The sequence below is a fragment of the Physeter macrocephalus genome, chromosome 2, assembly GCF_002837175.3.
Source record: "Physeter macrocephalus isolate SW-GA chromosome 2, ASM283717v5, whole genome shotgun sequence".
Taxonomy (NCBI): domain Eukaryota; kingdom Metazoa; phylum Chordata; class Mammalia; order Artiodactyla; family Physeteridae; genus Physeter; species Physeter macrocephalus.
In genome coordinates, this window is record NC_041215.1 from 45,122,468 (window position 1) to 45,130,010 (window position 7,543).

General features: G+C 38.3%; 1 pseudogene; it reads left to right on the forward strand.

The window, feature by feature from the left end:
• The first annotated feature begins 6,357 nt into the window (after nucleotides 1-6,357).
• LOC112064556 (60S ribosomal protein L4-like) lies at nucleotides 6,358-7,293 on the forward strand (annotated as a pseudogene).
• The last annotated feature ends 250 nt before the right edge of the window (nucleotides 7,294-7,543 follow it).

A 7,543-nucleotide genomic window follows, 5' to 3' on the forward strand; every position in this document is an offset into this window, starting at 1 on the left:
ATATTTAGTTTGACATGCAAATGTTTTTATATTTTCTATTAGTTGCAGTCATGTGAAATTGAGAGATTTTACATATAAATTTGGATCTCTAGCATCTCTTGCAAACTCAGAAGATCTAGTAACAAACACCTCAATCTATCATGATTATAATTTGCTGGAACTAAATATAGGCTGCTCTCTTTAGAATGACATTCACTCTGCACTCATTCACTTAACAAATATTTGTTGACTATCTACTATGTGCCATCACTCTTCTAGGTGCTGAGCAAAAAGGAAATCAGCTCACTGCTCTCATGGCACTTACATACTCATTAGGAGAGACAGAAACAAAGCTTGCCAACAAACATCCTAGTAAAACATGTTAACGTGATGATAAATGCTCTGATTAAAATTATATAGGACAATGGGACAGAAAGTAACTTTGCCCAAATCCTACCTTCTCAATGATGCATTCCTGAGTGACGATTTAATACTGTAATCTAGGAGTCTTCAAATTACAGCCCATCAGTTTAATCAGGCCAACTGCTTGTTTTTGTAAAGCTTTACTGGAGCATAGCCATGCCCATTCATTGACATATTATCTGTAGCTGTCTTTGTGTTATAAGCAGAGACCCTACAGTCTGCAAAGTCTAAAATATTATCTGGCCCTTTACACACAAAAAAATTGCTGACCCCATTCCTGTTGGTACTCTCAATCCCCTATAACTTCCCCAGCTATTTTTCTCATAGCCCTATCACCTCTAAAATTCTATTTACATGTTTATTTTATGGCTTATTGTCTATTTTTTCTTTACATTCCAATGTTAACACCATGAGAACAAAGATTTTAATTTTGTTTACATACATATCCCACACGATCGGAATATGGTAGGTACTCTATGACTATTTGTAGAATGATTGAAAGGCTAGAGAAATAAGCAGTGTACAGCATACAACCATAGAAATCGTAGTGAAGAATTTGGATTATATTCTAAATTTTGGGACAGTCACTGTAAGGGTTTTTTGTTTGTTTTTTCTTTTTTTTTGCGGTACACGGGCCTCTCACTGCTGTGGCCTCTCCCATTGTGCAGCACAGGCTCCGGACGCGTAGGCTCAGCGGCCATGGCTCACGGGCCCAGCCGCTCCGCGGCATGTGGGATCTTCCCGGACCGGGGCACGAACCTGCGTCCCCTGCATCGGCAGGCGGACTCTCAACCACTGCGCCACCAGGGATGCCCTAGAATTATCATTTTATGAGTGTCAGAAGGTTAAGAAGCCTTGCAATGGACAACAATAATAATTTGTTAATGATACTTGTTTTCCAAAAGACAAAAAAAGTCATTGAGTCTGTGGCTACTGCTGAGATTATGAAGCTCATTAGGACAACTGGACAAAGATTTCCTAAGTATATTTCTATTTTTCATGAATTTACAAACTAGGGGAAGCACAAATAAACAATAAGGAACACTGATATAAATGAGTACCCAAGGAAGCCGTGGACTAACTTCATTTGGGGGATTAAGGCGAGGCTCAGGAAGAAAATGAAATTTGAGCTAAGCACTGAAGAGTGAAGACTTTTTGATGAGGTAGAGGAAAGGTGACTGCTAATTGGCTCCATATTACTGCCCTGGAGATTTAAGATAATTTTCACATCCTTTGGAATGGGGACCAAGGTGAGAATAATTTTCACTTTCTCAGGTTGGTCCAAGAATGAATCCCAAACCTGGATGTAACAATTCCTTCATCAAGCAGTGTGAAATGGTTTTCCATTTACACCTCCTCATGGCTGGGCTTCTCAGAACCAAATCACTAGGAGTCCCCCTAGTAAAGAACTTCTATGTCTACCCTGGAGCAGCCTCATCGGTCTCACACCAGAAGTGAGGGTTGTGGAAAGTAGAACAGGCTACTAAACTATCTAAATAAGAAAACGCCACTTCAATTCATTGGAAGTTAGAGACTGGTGATCTGGGGAATATTTAGCCATAGTCTAGAAATCATACGCACACCCCCCCAAGAAAACTTCCTAGAGTATCACTTGGCCTTTGTTGATTATTTTCAAAGAAAAACAACAGATTCAAAGTTTTCAAGTGTCAAACAACAAAACTGTGTAATTCAGAGGTTCCCAGATTCCCTTGGCTTACAGAACACTTAGTGCCTCAGTAATATTTCCATGACGTTTGATAGGCCAAAAGCAACACCTAATCATTCTGTTTATGAAGTAGTTAGGTTCAGACAACTTAATAATTTATGTCTTAACAACTTAGTAACTTTTGAATAAACAATACATATAAATTAAAAGAAAACGATAATATGTTTCATTTTAAAATAGCCACAATTACACACTAAATGGATTTGTGCTCCTGGATCTTTTTTTTTTTTAATTTATTTATTTATTTATTTATTTTTGGCTGCATTGGGTCTTCGTTGCTGCATGCGGGCTCTTCTCTAGTTGTGGTGGGAGGGGGCTACTCTTTGTTGTGGTGCGCGGGCTTCTCATTGCAGTGGCTTCTCTTTGTTGCAGAGTACGGGCTCTAGGCACGTGGTCTTCAGTAGTTGTGGCATGTGGACTCAGTAGTTGTGGCTCTCAGGCTCTAGAGCACAGGCTCAGTAGTTGTGGTGCACAGGCTTAGTTGCTCCATGGCATGTGGGATCTTCCCAGACCAGGGATCAAACACATGTCCCTTGCACTGGAAGGCAGATTCTTAACCACTGCACCACCAGGGAAGTCCCCAACTCTTGGAACTTATCAGATCAAGGCATCAGATTGGATGCTGCCACCCTCCTTTCCCATTCCATGTTGATTTTTGTTCAGTATTTATTTTTTGTCAGAGCAATCAATGAAAACCCAGCTTCTTAAAGATATGACATCATCGAAAGAAATGGAGTGCAAACTACTGTAGAAATATTAACTGCCTTAAGCTAGTAGTTCACATCATATCTGACAGATGCTGTGTTTTGCAGTGTTTTCCTTATAAATTTAAAATCCAGAGAATGTAATCCCAAAGAGATTTTAATACACAGCCAATCAGAATTGTGTTTCTGAAGGGCCATGAATACGTTAGGGTTTTAGATATCCATGTTTATTTTCCATGGGCTTGTTTTTCATTTCAGGGATAAATAACCACTCGAGCCTCATTTTTTGTTGTTGTTGTTTTGGATACTAAAAATACAGCTTCAATTTATTTCTCAAACCTCCCAAATATCTTTCTATCAAACACTATTGATTTGCTGCATATTTAAAAGCACAAGGGGAGCAGTCAAAGGACTTTTTGTGTGTGATCACTCACCCCTAGTCAATATGTTCAGTACAGACATTATTTTTATAGGTGTCTTTAAAATGGAGTAATATGCACTTTCCCCCAAGTTTTCTATTATCAGACCCTTTACCCAAACATCTCTGATTAATACCTAGCTAACATCATCGTACTTACATATAACAAAAAAGTTACCACAAAACATGCAATTGGAACACAGGTAGGAGATAGCAAAAAGTGGCAGAGATATTGGAAAAAAAAAAGAGGTAAAAATGTACAGAAATCTTCAATCACTAATTATTACATCATAAATTGAAAGGATCCAAAGCCACTGCCACAAGAAACAACTTATGAAAGTTTGTTCAGAACTAAAATTGTCTGAGAATACATATAGAGATGTGTATACATAGATATACATGTATGTATATACATATATACACACACACATATACATAGGTGTGTACACATTTCCTCGGGGGACCCAAATTTAAGACCAACAAGAGGAGATCTGAGACCATTCAAGAGTTAATATATTAATACATTGTAGAGTCACTACATTAGCCAAGAAAGAATTATCCTCATTTTACAGATGAGGTAAGTACTTTGAAACATGATTCCATCAATAAGTTGTAACGAATCCACTAGAATAGGCCTGCAAGTACTTAGGGTATTAATCTTTTAACCAAGACAGGCTATGATCTGCAATCTCCTAGCCTAACCAATGTTAAGAATAGCTGGGTATCACGTTGCAAACTAAGATCTTCATACAGATTTATCTGTGATGTCACAAGAACGTGTGGCTGTGCTCTACATAGGGTCACTGAAGAATCCTGGTTTCTTGTTCCCATTCTTTTATCTTTAACAGAAAAAGAAGCTAGTACTCTCTTAAGGGCTCTGTATTGCATCTCCCTTGGACACAATAACAGGACAAGCCAATGAGGCTAATCACCTCCAGGGGAATGGAGAAGATACTCAGGTAATTTAAAGAGCTGTCAAGAGTGGAGGAGAAAAAAAAAAAAAAAAAAGAGTGGAGGAGAGACTGAGAGCGGAAAACTAGTGAAGAGTTTCAAGTCCTCCTCTTTATGTACTTGATACAAAAGATGAGAAACATTCACAGCCCTCATGGAGGCTGCAGGGCATTGCTCAGCACCGGCAAGCTCCATTCACAAGTAGTTGCTCAGTGGGGCTGCCATTTTCCATATGAACAATTCCAACTGCAGTTGTGCAATGCTGCAGCTCTGGTGGTCTTCATAATGTGGAATAATTGCCTCTAATTTTAGTATTTCTAAAAGAAACTTATCATATTTTATATTTTAACTGAAGAATAAGATACAATGTTTCACAAACTAGAGTGCCAAATAAAGAGACTTGAAGTAAAAGGAAAAAAGAAATCCTATAAATTTATTTTTAACCTGAAAAACTGTGTTTTGTTGATTTTATTCTTTAAACAGATCTTAAATTTGTCAGCTTTTCATCTGCATTGTATCTTTGAAATATTATAACACTACACCAGCATCTTGCCTCATCCTAAGAGTCAGAATAGATGAAAAATAATTTTTAAGTACTAAATACTAATCCCAATTCCTTAGCTTCCTAGATTTCCTTTAAAAGACCAATTTCCTATCAATTTGCAGAAACATATAAATGTACACATGACTTAATATTTGGTATGCTTTCTTCACTACCATTGATCAGTCTGACTCTAGGCATTATATACCATCTATTCACTTAGTCCATCTCCCAAACAAAATGAATACATTTATAATTAAAGTTTAAAATTTTAATAATTATACCCAGGTAGAAATTGAAAAATAGCATGTCACCATTAACCACTCTTAAGGACACAAAATACTTCCATCACTCGGTAAGGACAAACCTTTCAGTTTTGTCTCTTTTCAGACAAGTTTAAGATTTTGATTGCAAATAATTTGTAGAAACCCTAGTAGGGATATGCTGAGTGAAGATACATAGTGCTGGATTTATTTGAATTCAATTCAAATACAGAATTGATTTTCCTTCCTGGCAGTTTTCTGAAATGTACATTATGGCTTTGTTTAGTTAAACCAGTTATGACACTTGAGCCTCTGAAATGCTAATATACCTGTACCCAGCCTTTGAGTGTGTTGATTTTGCTTCTTTGGTGGAATAAATTTCAATCCCTTCACGCAGAACACCAAGAAGAGCAGATATTTGTATAATGTATATGTTAATTAAAACATATTGTTCCCTGGCGGCTGGGGAGCAAAGAATGTGTTACTGTGAGCATTTTAAGGCAGACATTCACTCATATCAAATTCAAGAGCAATAGGGCAGGATGGTATATTGCTAGATGCTCAAAAGTGACGTGTTATAATAATACAGTTTAAAAAATAAGAGAAAGTCATGCTTTAAAAGATCAGTTTGGATGCCTTAATGTAACAGAAATGTGGTTTCTGTCAAATATTGTGTCACCAAGGTGCTATAATTGCTTAACCTGACAAATTTTCTTCACAGCTATGCTCAGCTCATGGTTGATGGATTTATATTACCATAAAGAATTAGCTTTTTCATATGAGCTGAAAATCATCATCACACTGTCACCATTCTGCCCACTAGAAAACCATGGGCTTACAGATTAAGAGACAAAAGCCAGTGTGCCCCAGTCGCTGCTATAGTTTCATGCCAGCTCAATACACATAGCAAGCAATGCCTGTCCATAAAGACAATGCATCAGAAATCATCTGGGCTTCAGGCAGCCATTCCAGACCATGTGCACATCCAGTTTCCTTTTCATCTGGTCATTGGTCCAGTTCCCAAATTTTGAGGAATCTTTGTTTGTTTTTTTTCTAGTGTTGGTACCTGTCCCCCAGATAGCCATCAAGAATTCTGGGTTGGAATTGCCAACAAATTCACTCTCCTTTAGACAAGCATGACCTTGCTGGTACCTCCACTATCCGCACCCAGTAAGTCCATTCCTTGCTTTGAAGAGTGAGATGTCCAATAAGTGTGTGTGTCTTAGAAAGAAAACACAAGGGATGCCACAAAGTTTCAAAGTGACCTACAGTTTTATTTACGAGGTAGTGAGTATTTAGCCCATGATTATGGCCAGGGTGCTTTTGGAAATATGTACCGGGCTGTGGGCTGAATGTTGGCATCCACCAAAAACACTGGCACCCACAGAATGAACACAACACAAAAGTGATGTGCCATTTGCTGTGCCCTGTCTCAGCCTTGCCAGTGCTGGTCCTGTCTAAAGGTCATCATATTGAGGACGTTTCTGAACTTCCTTTGGTGGCTGAAGATAAAGCTGAAGGCTACCAGAAGACCAAGGAGGTTATCTTGCTTCTTAAGAAGCTTAAGGACTGGAATGATATCTAAAAGGTCTATGCCTCTCAGCAAATGAGAGCTGGCAAAGCAAAATGAGAAGCTATAATTGTATCCAGCACAGGGGGCCCTGCATTATCAAGGACTTCAGAAACATTCCTACAATCACTCTGCTTAAAATAAGCAAAGTGAACATGTTGAAACTTGCTCCTGGTGGGCATGTGGGACGTTTCTGCATTTGGACTGAAAGTGTTTTCCACAAAAGGATGTGATGTGCATGGCACTTGGTGCGAAGCTGCCTCCCTCAAGAATGACTGCAACCTTCCCATGCATAAAATGCTCAATACAGACCTTAGCAGAATCTTGAAAAGCCCAGAGATCCAAAGATCCTTCCAAGAACCACGCAAGAAGATTCATCACAGACTCCTACAGAAGAATCCACTTAAAAACCTGAGAATCATGTTGAACCTAAACCCATATGCTAAAACCATGCACTGGAACATCATTCCTCACCAGGCCAAGAATCACAAAGTCCGGGTAGATAAGGCAGCACTAGAAGCCAAATCAGATGAGAAGGGGGTTCCAGGCAAGAAGCCAGTGGCAGTGTAGAAAGAAAAGAAGACTGTTGGTGTTTAAAAGCTTTGGAGGGAAAGAAAAAAAGGCTGTTGCTACCAAGAAACCACCAGCTGAAAAGCCAGCAGAAAAGAAATCCACAGAAGAAGGCTGCTGCATAAACTTAAATTTATTTATTCCATAAAGGTCAAATCATTTTGGACAGCTCATTTTGAATAAAGATCTGATCAAAGAGGCAGTGAGAAACAAACCAAAAAAGATGGGAGGAAAAGTTACAAAGATTGTGAAATCAGAAAAAAAATTATTTACAGATAAAAAGCTGTCTCAATAGATAATGCAAAGGAATATACAGACACACTTAAAATTGTAAGTAAGAGAATTTAGTAAGTTAGACAGATAGGAAATCAAAATATTGATGTCATTGGTTCAAGATG